Raw genomic sequence first — 13090 nt, forward strand, 5'->3', positions numbered from 1 at the left:
AAAGAAGCATTATTGTGAAAGATCTAAGGTCTCAGTTAGTGAACTATATGAACTGCAACAACATGGAGTTACATTAAATTAAAAGATTCAAGCACATGTTAATGTTATTGACTGACTTACAATGAACTAATATCGAATAAAAACATGAATGACCAAAGTGGTACAAATAATCTCCCTATGAGCACTGCAGCAAAGGCAGGGACTTTGCAGACTTCCTTCACAAAGGAAAGGATTAGAATGCTGCAGTCAATATGAATTGTTTTACTTGGTGTCAATGTAGAGGACGTCCTGTACACACACTGGTGACCTGCAATTATGCGCGAGAACAAATTATTACTGAACAAGCTCAGAGAAAGTGAATCAAATTTGGAGCTTTAAAATAAAGTGAACTATGAGATTCTGTGCTGACATTCGGTATGTCACAGTGCACTCCTGCACAGAAAGTGACTATCAGTAAATCTCTTGAATACACTATGGGAACATGTTTTGTCAAAATGAGCTGAACTGGTATGCTCAGCTAACAATTTACCAGCCATATTTTTACATTTGAGCTACCTTTATCATGGGAACAGCTTGTCCATCCAGACACTGAGTGTTCTGTACTCTTTCACTGCAGACGTTTACCTTCAACATTGTGGGTAATGGCACCAACAGTCTCCAAAACACACACATAGGCCTAGATTATGACTGATACGATTTTTTATTTTTATCTTTATTTTGTGTCATGCACACAAACATTTGCCCAATCCTCATGCATTTTTACAAGGTACCATTACAATAACATTGCAGTGATCAATTCAAAGTGCATGTCATTTTATCACTTTGCCTTCATACCAGGCCCAGCAAAAAAGGGGCTTTTTCCATCATCAGTGGTAATTTGAGTTTCCTTTGTAAGTTTAAACATGCTGAGCTATGTGAGCTGTGCCAGAGATGGACCTTCTCTGAGGTAGAGCCAAAAGCCAGCTGCCTGCCTCCAAGCAGGTAGCAGTGATGTCTTGCTGACAGCAGCCAACCCCTGATGATTCCCCCATCTCCCCCTGAAACAAGCATGCGTGTTGTGAGACTCTACCCACCTGTGCAGAAAACCACAGAGAGAAAGGGTGTTTTTCTAAGTCTCTGTGTGTTCAGCTCTCAGTACTTTCATAGCTTCTGACTGAATCTCTGTGGTTTGGAGTTTGAAGTTTCTCTCTAGTGTCCTATTTTTACTTAAGATATTTGCTTTATTTTACTGTTTCATGTTCCTTTTCAGCCGTATAGAGGCCTTGTTAAGTTATTGCTGATGAAAACTCAACATTTGTTTATTTTGCTGCTTTACAATAAGAGTTTTTACATAACATAATAACAATCTATAATTTATAGGAAATGAAACGTATTTATCACTGAATTAGCAGAACTTTGTCAGTGGCTTTTCCTCAATTAAGACTTATAAAGTCTAATAATACCACAGGGAGGAACCAGCCACAGTTAGATGAAGAGCTGCAGACAGCAGGCTCTTACTGCACCTCTGCAAACAGCTCACCCTCCAACAGGTTAACTTCTTTTACCTTCCCTGCTGTATGATGAAAAACACTTGCAGCAAAAATCATGAGGGACTATAGCTATGAATCAGTCCGCTGCTTTTGAACATCATCACTCAAGACAAGCAGTCATCAGTTAAAGGCACACCTTCAAGCAGGTTGCCCTGTTGTAATAGAGACAAAATCCCTGCCACGCTGGGCTGACATGCCGAGTCAAACCAAACCAGGCCAAGCCAGCCCAAGACTGTCAAAAAGGGGTAAATTCTACCGCAAAAAAAGTTCCCTTCTAAATCGAACAAATTCTATGTCAAGATATGCCATGTAAGGTACCCTGGGTGCCTTGGGATGGTGTGTCAAGTTTTGCCGTTACATGCATTCTCTGTTTTCAAACTACACTTCTGTTTTCACTGGAAATGTACAATTTGCATAGTCTTTTCAAAATAAACGCAGTAGCCTACTTCAGAACAGCGCCATTTTTTTCTTTCAACAACAAATGCACATGGTCATGTTTAGCTAACACATGTATGTGGTTGGATTTAGGCAACAAGAACACGTAGTTGGATTATCCCAATTGTATATCTCCCCACAATTCAGCTGTGTGCCTCTGTGTGAACGTCTGGGTTGTTTTTTGCTTTTTTTGTGCATTTTTTGTTTTGGGGGTTTTTCTGGGGGGGTTTTTTGTAGTTGTTTTTACCTGTTAGTCTTCTGTTGCCTGTGACCAGTATTTCTCCAGGGCTCTGCCTGAAAGATGGGGAGTCACTCTTGGAGCAACATTTCATCCACCACTTATCCAGCCACGAGCTTTGTTACTTCTTTGTAGCTGCAGCTGCCTACATGTAAAATCCAGTTTGGGCAGTTTAACCAGTGTGGGGCTACAGCCGACCTTTTTCGCAGTAAAAAAAGTACGACTACCTGCAAAAATAGGGTTCTTGTCATTTTTCCTTCCAACAAAATCAAAGTAATAAGAATATTTCCAGCCACTAAGGTAAGTAGGGTGAACAGACGTCCCCAAAAATTCGGGACAGTCCCGAAATCCAAGCAGTTCCCAGCATCCCGAAAATTACACTAGAGCAGAGTCTGGAGTAGTTATTGCCCGATACAACATTAAAAACTGATCATGGTGGTTGAGTCGTTCTGCAGCTCCCGCTGGCTGCACATTGGCTGCAGCAGTTCCTACATGAACTATGGATGTTGGCGTTTTTAAATTGTGTACAGCAGTAGCGATGAAGTAGTAGATGAAGAGAGTGCAAGTTGCAGCCGCGAGAAAAGGGAAAGCGCAGGCAGCCACGAGAAGGAGTGATTTGCACATTGCAGTGCAGCCTCTTGCTGTAACTGTTCAAAACTGTTCTACAAACTGATTCGCCTGTAACGAATGTACCAGGCGTCTTTTATTTTGTTAGCTCTTATTTTTTATTGCGTTTAAAGGACAAGTGTACTTACATTGATCACTTCCGTGAAATAAAACGAGAAATTGGAAAAGAGGAAAAGATTGTTAAAATTAAATTAGGGAACTGATCACATATGTATTTTCTCTGTGTGTTTTTACATCTATTGTTGCTTTAATTTGCAGCGATGATTTTAATGAAGCTGACATGTCATGACAGTCAAGCACCAAGAAAAGCCCTTTGTGGGTTTCTACCTCACCTGCACATTTAAACTACTTAAGTAAATACTTTTTTCCCCATTCTTTTATATCTAAATGTGCAAATAAATTTAAACAATTTTTCTCTAAACATGAGAAATATTTTACTCCTCATAGAGAAAATTTGATAACAGGTGCATGACAAAGGAGTGAAAGTGTTTGCTCTGTGATATACCGATATTACTGTTGGTGTGTATGTTTTAATTACAAAACAGAATAAGATTTATGTTAACCTTTCAAATTAAGTACTGGATGTTTTCAAACTTTTTTTGTGTCCACTATGCCCACGTGGATTTAAAAGGGAAAAAACATAACATGGATGTAGTGTCTTTTTATTTTCTGCCATTTCCCAATTTTTTTTTTTTTTTTTTTTTTTTTTCCTGAACAGGAGCCCAAGTCCTAGTGAAAGCACTGGCAAAGTAAACAGTGCCAGAGAATACAGAGAATAGAGCTGCTGAGGAAAATATTTTGGAAGAGAGAGTGTTTGCTGTGATTTGCACAACACCTGTTTCTGAACAACTCCGGCCACTCGCTACAAAACCTCTCTGAATGCGTATTAACGGTTCACGGCTCCGTTAAAGCCCTTGTTCACATGCAAATCCCGCTCTCGCTCCCTTCTGAAAGCCTCTGCCGCTGCGTTGTCTTCACCAACACGCACACAACAACACACACACAAACACCAATGTCTCTCTCACTCTCTCTCATCTTTTTCCTCTATCCATCTCTCATGCTGTAGTAGAGGAGGGATTAGGCCTCAGGACAAAAGACTTATCTGTGCTGTCAGTACAACACTCCAGACGATACCAACAAACACACACTCTCACACAACCACACAGTAGCACATTCACTTTTAAACCAACAAAGATGTTCGCTTAAAAACAGCTTGTAGGTGCAACAAGCTACAGTAGCGATACAATTCATCATGGACTGGGATAACAACTCTGCTTAAAGAGATTAGGCACTGTGTGAAATACTGTACCAATCCCACTGAAACGATGCAGAGGAATTTTTTTTAAGAAAGCTGAAAATGCTGTGGCTTTGGTATGCATGAGGGGAGCTGCTTTCAACTGGGAAACTTTCTGAATGGCGTCTGACAGTCACGAAAGTGTGTGTGATGAATTACAGACGCAGCTGAAGGGTAAAGTGTAATGTTCTCTAATGAAAATAGATGTTTATGAGAGAAAGAAAGATGTTAATGGAATATGTCATTCAGAATGAATTTTTATTGTAGGAATTATTGGGTGATGATGACAAAACAGTCAACAATCAGACTGTGGAGGTTTGTTCTCCATTAGTTTTCATTCGGAGCAGACAGACACATTTTTCATTTAGCATCAAACTCTGCTAATTTTTTCATCATCATCATCATCATCATCATTTGTAAATTGTGCCAAGGCTGAAAATGTCTGCAGCTACACATGTTACATATCAACACATATAAATCCTTAAAGCCTGTATCTCCCTGCTTAACCCTTTGAACTCTGCCATAGGTCTGCCAGTGCATATTTGTATATTTGCCTATTTTGATGTTATTTATTGGAGTATGTTCAAATGCTTCATATCCCTAAAATCTGTACAACCTAAGCCAAAAGGTTGTGTAAGTCAATAAACCATAATAACTGATAAAAGTATTTAAACTGTGTCATAAAGTAATATAAATACAAAAAGTACATGTTTTTCAAATTTAAATAAAAAATAAACACACAAAACATATTGATCCAAAGTATTTCTATATTTAGAAACAAAACATGTTTAACACTCTCTAAGTTATTTGAACTATGCACATTTTTTAGTTTCTGAGATATGCTCATTTTTATGAGCAGAGTGCAAAGCTGTTTTGAAAATTTCCTCTGCAGTGTAAATATTTCCCCATTGCCTACATTGGTATTTTTTGGCATCTCATATCCCTAAAATCTGTCCAACCTTAAACTAAAAGGTTGTGTGAATCAATAGACCATGATAATTGATAAAAGTGTTGAAATTGTATCATAAATTAAAAAAAAAAAAAAAAAAATACAACGGACATTCCAATCGACCTGCTCCTCTGGCACCTCCGCACTTTTTCACTGTCTTTTGGACCACTTGTAGTATAATGTAATGATGTCATTGCAAGTGAACAATGTGATGGCACAAAAGACAGAAGATTTCTGCTGCCAAAATAAGCTATTATAGTTTTTATTTTAGAATAGCCACGATGGGACAATACTGTGGCATCACTGTGCGTTTTCACGTATAGTCTTTCGGACCGCTTATAGCATAATGTAATAATCTCATTGCATGTTGACAAGGTGAAGGAGCAAAAGATGGAATTCTTAGCTTTCTGTTGTCAGAAGAAGGAACGCTGTAGCTCTTATAGTTTTTATTTTACATCAATTTTAAACAGGATCATGAAAACATGCCCCCCCAGCTCGCGAGAGCTTCATCTTCAGGGGGTTAAAATAAGAGTCCATGAGGAATCCATATGCCAGTATTTCCACCGTCACAGCGTGGCCACCACCACACCTTACATCCGCACAAACACAGCAGAAAACACACCAATAGTGCTCAGACATGCCCACACTTGTCACACACGCTGCCTTGACGTTGTCTCCCCTTAAAAAAGAAAGAAAAAAAACAATGAAGCCAACTTTCCCCCCGCTCTGCCTCCACACAGCAGCAGCAGCGGTAGCAGGCAGCATGTCCTGATGTGATGCTGTTCACTGCTGCTCCATGCTGAGAAGCCCCTTTGATGTAGACACACCCTGCCCAAGTGTCACCCACTAAATCCTTATTGTGAGAGTAAATCCCGACAAAAGCCACAGATATCCTACCCTCGACACTTCCATCCAGAGCCTGGCGGCCTCCAATGTACATTCCTTGATTCTCCAAGAAGACACTCTCTCACACACACACACCCACACACACACACACACACACTTGTGGAGAAAACACACTTGTATCTATGCAGATACTCTTGGAAGTCATTGGTGCATTTGCCTCTGTATTTGATATACAGATTTGATCAAAAACACAAACTTCTTTGCAGCTGGAAAAACATTTTTGAGAGAAATGTGCTTTTTATATTTCATGTGAAGAAATATATCACCCTCACACAGTAGGCAGTGGTTCTCTCAATGTAAATGCATGATCCAGTAAAGCTCAAACAAATATAAATAATTTGATATTTAACAGATTTGTTAATGTTATGAACACGTAGAATCACTGATAAGACATTCAACAAATTAAACACGACAAATTTTACGAAGCAGACGCTGGGATGTGGCATTCTAAAACAATTTTCACAATTCTGCGGCAGCATTGAAGTGCGCCTGATTTTGACTTTGTGGCATCTGACGAAGGAAAACAGAGCTTGACAAAAGCAGGCGAGAAGCCACAGAAAGAAAGTGGCTTTCCAGAAATAATTACTTTGAGTGAGGAAGGGTGGGAAAAAAGAAGGCATGGCAGCAGTTATCATAATCCCTCCTTTTAAGAGGTTATCATAATCCCTCTTTTAGTTCTCTCCTTGCCGCCATCCCTATCCCCCATCCTTACCTCTTTTCTATGCTGTCCTCAGCATCAACACTGCACTTTACAATACGCCTCTGGTATATTCTCCAGTCCTCCCTTCAAACACTATCTGAGTGAAATGGAATCACTAAAATGAACAAATCTTATCTCGCTGTGGAGAGAGAGTTACAGTAGCTGATTTCAGCCTTCTTTCAGCTTTTGGTGTTGGTGAGTGTAGGGGGGAGTGAAGATACATTACATTTCTAGGCCAGCACTTGAAAATCAAAAAATTGTGGCACTGTTTCACTTTAGAATAAAGATCAGACCTTACTTGTGTAAAACTACTACAAACGTACTTGTAGGTAAGAGAAAAACTATGGTGAATGAAGTTCTCCACAGTACATGCAGGAGCAGCTGGCAGAGGACAGAAGAGTTCATACACACACATCACACTTTGCAATAGTCTTATCAACGGAGTGTTTATCTGCAGCTCATCTGGTGTCAAAGGTCCACATACATCTGATGAAATGACCTGATGCATGTCAGCAGCGCATATAGTGTCATTTAAATACTGTAGTCCCAATCAAAATGCAATACTTTTAAATATTGAGAATCATGAATTGCTTGTGGGAAAAGCCTGCAAGTGTAACCTCAACCAGAAAGTTAAAAATATATATGTAACAAAAATATATACAAATACATGAAAAAGAGATTTGCTTTGCAGGCAGATCTGTGAGTTTAGGTGCAGGTTTTTGAAGCACTCATGCACAAAAACCTAATTTCTTCTGTATTTCTACGTATGACTCGGTTCAATACCCACCTTTACACACACAGAAAATCACTCAAATACACACTTGTTCACAGGGCACATTTTGCAGCCTCACACTGAGGAACACACTATGACTCCAGCCAACAATTTGAAAGTGATCATGTGCACCTTCCCATGCATTTCTATTGCATTCCCGCTGTATACTCTGTACAGCAGCCCAGTTCAGTTAGTTAGGAAACAGCTCCCTCAATAGTGAGTGAATGGAGAAAAGCATGTATATACAGTACAGTACTCACGGTGGTGAGGAGTGTTGCTTTCTCTCAGTCTGCTCAGTCCTGCCTCTGGATGTCTCTCTCTCTTTCTCTCTCTCTCTCTATCTGTCTATCTCTCTCTCCGTTTTCACTGCGATCGCTGCTCTGGACACACACACACGCCACGGCAAACACACACTCTACTCTGTTATGCTGCTCTGCCGAACGAAGTGCTCTGAGTGAGAGATTGAGATGGAGAGAGAGAGAGGGTGAGAAAGAGAGATAGAGGAGGAGCAGCAAGCATTAGAGAGAGGAGAAGGGAGGCGAGCTGTGTGTGTGTGTGTGTGTGTGTGTGTGTGTGTGTGTGTGTGTGTGTGTGTGTGTGTGTCAAAGGATGCGTTTGGTGTAGATTGAGCGGACGAGCTAAAGTAGGGGAGAGCTGGTGTGTGTTGCGAGCCAGTGAGAGTGGAAAACACACATACACACTGCACTATACATGTCATAGTGTAAATGCACTTCATGTAGATGCATTAATAAATACCAGTACAAACACTGAGTGGAGTGTGTGTGGTAACGGGGGAAGAAGAGAGTCTCACACTCACACACACACGTTGCTGAACACATCACAAAGCAAGCAGGAGCTTATGAAAGAAAGAGAGAAAGATGAGGAACAGGACAGCGAGACGAGGCAAAGACCTCTGCTGCCAGTGTGTGTGTGTGTGTGTGTGTGTGTGTCTTTTAGTGAGACTTAACTCAGCACACCATGACAGGTACTGAAACTCCTGAGGAAACAAACCCCCTTGCCTCACTCCCCCTCCTTCCTTTTTTCTCCTTCATCCTTCTTTCTGATCTCCATCACCTCATCTGTCCTTCATCCCTAACTCCTTCCATCCTTACACATTATTTTTACTCATAATGAGAAAAAAAACACACACATACAAACATCATTGTATGTACCTCCAAATGATATTGCCATGATATTATGACGTCCTGAAACAATGAACCAAAAGTATTTTTAAATTTCACATTTCCCAAGTTTTTTCTCTTTGTCATTGAAAACGCCACTTGCTGCTCATGTGGTTTTCTCCAGGGTTTTGTCCTGTGTCATTTTATTGCTTTTAAAGTCCTGTGTCTTGAAGTCAGGCCATACACAGCCTCTGCTGCTCCCCAGCATATTTAATTAAAGGTGAAATTAGCTATTAGACTAGCATTATGCAGCTACACTGGTCCAATGGAGAGATGCTTGGCTGTACTGCTCCACAGGGAAAAGGAGACAATGATGGGATGGCTGTTGCACCAAGAATTGGCTGGGAGAACGTATGTGTGTGTGCTAATGTTCACCTGTGACATTCACACTGTATTGGCATTTCACCTCACTTTTCTTATTAAATAGCCTAATCTGGATCCTTTTTGTTTAGCCCACTGCTCAGATGTGTCTGGTGATTCACACATCTGGTGCTGCCACCTTCAACAGTTTGTTTCTGGTCAAAGAAACAACTGAGCCAATCATCACCTTTATAGGAAGGTCAATATTTAATTATTTTAGATTGAAAATATTTAAAGGCGCAATAAGCGAAATCGTTTCACCACTAGGTTCGCTGTTGTGCACTGCCTGTAGAGCAAAACAAAGTGTGTCATGAGCCACTCCTCCCTCTACCTCTGCTCTCCAACACGCCCCACCCCCCCATCCCCCGTTGCGAGTACCGCAGCATCTCCACGGACTATCACATCCAGACAGTCCCGGTGTTTCTTCCGCAGGCTCCGCTTCACTCAGCTTCACTCAGCTGCCCGATATACCCGCTGCTTCTTCCCACATTAACCTGAATAACAAACCAGGGCTCGGTGCTCCGGTTGGATCCAAACGGCCAACTGGCTGTGTTAGCAGCTGAGTGAAGTGGAGCATGAGGAGGAAGCACCGGTTAGCCCCCGCTTTCACTGCAGGCAGATTCACTCGCCACAGGGGCGGGGGAATGAAACCTAAACAGCAAACATAGTTTAGCAGTTAGCAATGTCTTTCACTCACTCTCTGCTGTGATTAGCTATTTCCCTGCTTTCCTGTTAGTGTTAGCACTACTCGGCTGCCACACTAACACTCCAACTCCAACTGAGCTGGGAGCCGGACTCACGGTCTCACGGAGAAGAGTTGGAACGTTAGCATGGCAGCCCATTAGTGCTAACATCCCCACGCTTCTCCGCCAGGCTCAATGAGTCGGAGCCGAGAAGCGTGGGGACGTTAGCGTTAGCACTAGTCGGCTGCCATGCTAACGTTCTGGGAGCCTGCTTCTTGGCTCCGGTGAGCTCTAGCATGGGGACGTTAGTGTTAGCACTAGTCGGCTGCCATGCTAACGTTCCAACTCTTCTCCGTGAGCCCGTGAGAGAGAGGAATGTTAGCGTTAGCTCCCAGAGTTAGCACTAGAGCTACTACGGCTACTGGAGTAGCTTGCAGCTATGGAGCGCTTCTACCAGCTCTTCCAGTCACTGAGCCTTGCCTCCATTTCAGCAAATATATTACATTTATTACAGGTACCATCATCATTGAAGTAGGCAGGGGAATAGCTAAACACAGCCACCAGGCTGCCCGCTGGGCTACATTTTACAATGCTAATTGCAAATGTTAGCTGGGCTTGCGGGGTACTCACCTAACACAACCAAAACGCCTGACCCACTGCTGGGACCGAGCCGCTAATAACTCAAGCTCCGGACATTAACCCATGCTACGATTGTAACATTAAATTTAATTGAATCGACATAGCGACATGTGCCTAATGTTACTGTAACACTAATTAAAACAGACATTTGACTTTATGTTGTACCTGTCCAGGAGAAGAAGAGCTAGCTCCGAGTCAGATTGTAGCCCCTTTAGCTCTTGCAGTGCTCTCCACCTTGGAAATGCAAGGCCAATGTTAATCCGAGTTCTGTCCCTTTCTTTATCCGACAACTTCTTTGCCAACAACCGTTGTTTCTTTAGAGATAATGTCAGATCCTGGTCATCTTCAGGTGGACGTTCCGCTCTCTGCCATTTCATTTCGAAAATATGCGCTGCCATTGCTCACTGGCTGTAGCCTTTTATAGGGAGGGAGGGCCAAGGGCTCCGAGAGGGGGGGTTCACATGAACGTACATGAACGCGCAGCCGGACTGGCTTGTAAACAAGGGGCTGGAGATCAACACAGAGAGAGGGTGTGTGAGATCATGCTATACTTCAGATGAAATTACACTTCTAGTTCTTCACATAGCAATTTTTTAATTCCTTCAATCTAGAAATGATGAATTTTGCTTATTGCTCCTTTAAATTGGGGATAACCTGGTTTGTTATAACAATGAAAACCATACATCTTTAGGGCGGGTGGTCAGCCAACATGGGTCAGGTTTGACTGTCTCCTGTATGGTTGGTCATCTGGTTTATTAAACCATGTTCTAACACTCTCTCATATAGTTTAACATGGGAAAAAATTTGTTCGTCAAAAGCAGTGTGGCCAGAATGTGATTGATTTCTGGTTTCATGGTATTTGGTGGTATTTTGCTCAGGTTTGGCCCACTTGACATGCTGCTGTGTTGTGCTATGGCCTCTTCAAGTACTGGAATTTATTTTTAGGTGACAACACCTGAACACCTGTGTGTGTGTGTGTGTGTGTGTGTGTGTGTGCCTGCGTCAGGGCGAAACTCGACCATGCACGATACAGAGAGCAGAGGAGAATTGTAAATGGTGGTGCACTGCTGCTAGTTGCATATAGGGGAAACACTGCTCTTTTTCGTATGAGTGCTTCTGGGTCATCGTGTACAGTTGCTTCACTTTCAGGACTCTCTCCGGCAGTCATTCTCGCCTCTAAACTTTTCTCTATGCTCTCACTCTCGCCAGCTCTAGCACGCCTATGATGTGCAGCGGTGAAATGGGTCCCCACTCAAACACTTTCCTGCTGCGCACGTTCCGGATGTTGTTTGGGCTATTCACCGGTATTGCGGTATATGAAAAATTCATATCATAACAAAAATAAATACCAGTTTTCGGTATGAACCAGTATACTGTCCAGCCCTACTGTAGGGGTGAGCGATATATCAAATATTCAGTCTATCGTGGTTCATTCCACATGGGTTGTTTAAATGACTATATTGCAAACATCAAGTATAAATTGTCACTTTTTTTTTAAGCCACAGCATGAGACTCAGTTCGTTTTGGTTCTCTCACTCTCTACTATGGATCTCTGCCTCTCACAGACACACACACACACACACACACACACACACAAAGAAAGACTCACAAACATGATACAAACATGAAAACACAACCTTTTCACCTTTGAAAACTTTGTGAATTTTAGTAGTCTTAAGCTGGTTTTTAAATCTCTCAATAATCATGTTTCACCACTGTTCTCTGAAGTAGTTATTAGGAATCAGAGCTCTGGTAGAGCAACCACACGAGCCTCCACCAATGGTGATTGTCTTGTCCCAATGCACAAGACCTCATTTGGTCAGTCTGTTTTTTCTGTGAAGGGGGCAAAACTCTGGAACTCTGCCTATTAATTTAAAATTAGAGACACGTGGCAATATTTTTAATAGAGGACTCAAACTGACTTTTTTAAACTGTGGATATCTTCCAAACTCCCCATTGACCATATTATTGCAGGTTGTCATTTTAACTTTTAGGTTTTATTTCAGAAATTTGAGATGTTGTTTTTTCCAATATATCTATTTGTTCAAACCTCCACACTTCACGTGCGTACAACCTAACTGATGTAACCAGCTTGTCAATCAAGATCAAGTGTGATATCTACAGGTAAATTAAATTTTCTACGTTTACAGACAATGGCAATGTTGCACAAGAAGTTTACTTATGCAGCTCCTTGATGGTGTTCTTAAATAAACCATTATAATTTATAATAATCCCAAGATATTTAAAGCAATGAACAATCTCTTAATTTTCTCCATTGCATACAAGCCTTAATTTGTTAATGATAGCTTTTCTGTTACCCAAAAAACATGAAAGGTTATCATCCTTCATTATATTGCATGTTTGTGCATCTTTGTACTGTTCACAAACTGTTGCTAGACCCACCCTGGTTGCAGCTGAACCCCTCACACCCTGACACACGACGGTAGCCTCTTCCCTAATGCAGCTGTTGATAGGGCTCCTTTTTTTATTCCATTCCTACATGGTTCATCATGACTTTTTCATGTGACGGCTCTTCTTACTCTATATCAATCAATCAATTTTATTTATAAAGCCCAATATCACAAATCACAATTTGCCTCACAGGACTTTACAGCATACGACATCCCTCTGTCCTTATGACCCTCGCAGCGGATAAGGAAAAACTCCCCCAAAAAAACCCTTTAACGGGGATACAGCTTCTAATTGGGGATGGGCATGAGTACTCAAGTGGTCTAGAACTCAATTTGGGCATCAGTATTTGGTCAATGTTTAGAGTC

At 41.5% G+C, this 13090-nt stretch overlaps 1 protein-coding gene across 9 annotated transcripts in view; it reads right to left on the reverse strand.

Annotated features, from left to right (window-relative positions):
• rbfox3a (RNA binding fox-1 homolog 3a) overlaps window positions 1–7900 on the reverse strand; it is a 1467330-nt gene extending 1459430 nt beyond the window's left edge. For all 9 annotated transcript variants that reach the window (XM_078163425.1, XM_033611789.2, XM_033611787.2 and 6 more), the window contains exon 1: window positions 7711–7900. The gene's annotated coding sequence lies outside the window, so the exon portion shown is untranslated. The remainder of the gene's footprint in view (window positions 1–7710) is intronic.
• Between the last annotated feature and the right edge of the window lie 5190 nt (window positions 7901–13090).

Source organism: Epinephelus lanceolatus, chromosome 21 (genome assembly GCF_041903045.1).
Source record: "Epinephelus lanceolatus isolate andai-2023 chromosome 21, ASM4190304v1, whole genome shotgun sequence".
In the NCBI taxonomy this organism is placed as follows: Eukaryota; Metazoa; Chordata; class Actinopteri; order Perciformes; family Serranidae; genus Epinephelus; species Epinephelus lanceolatus.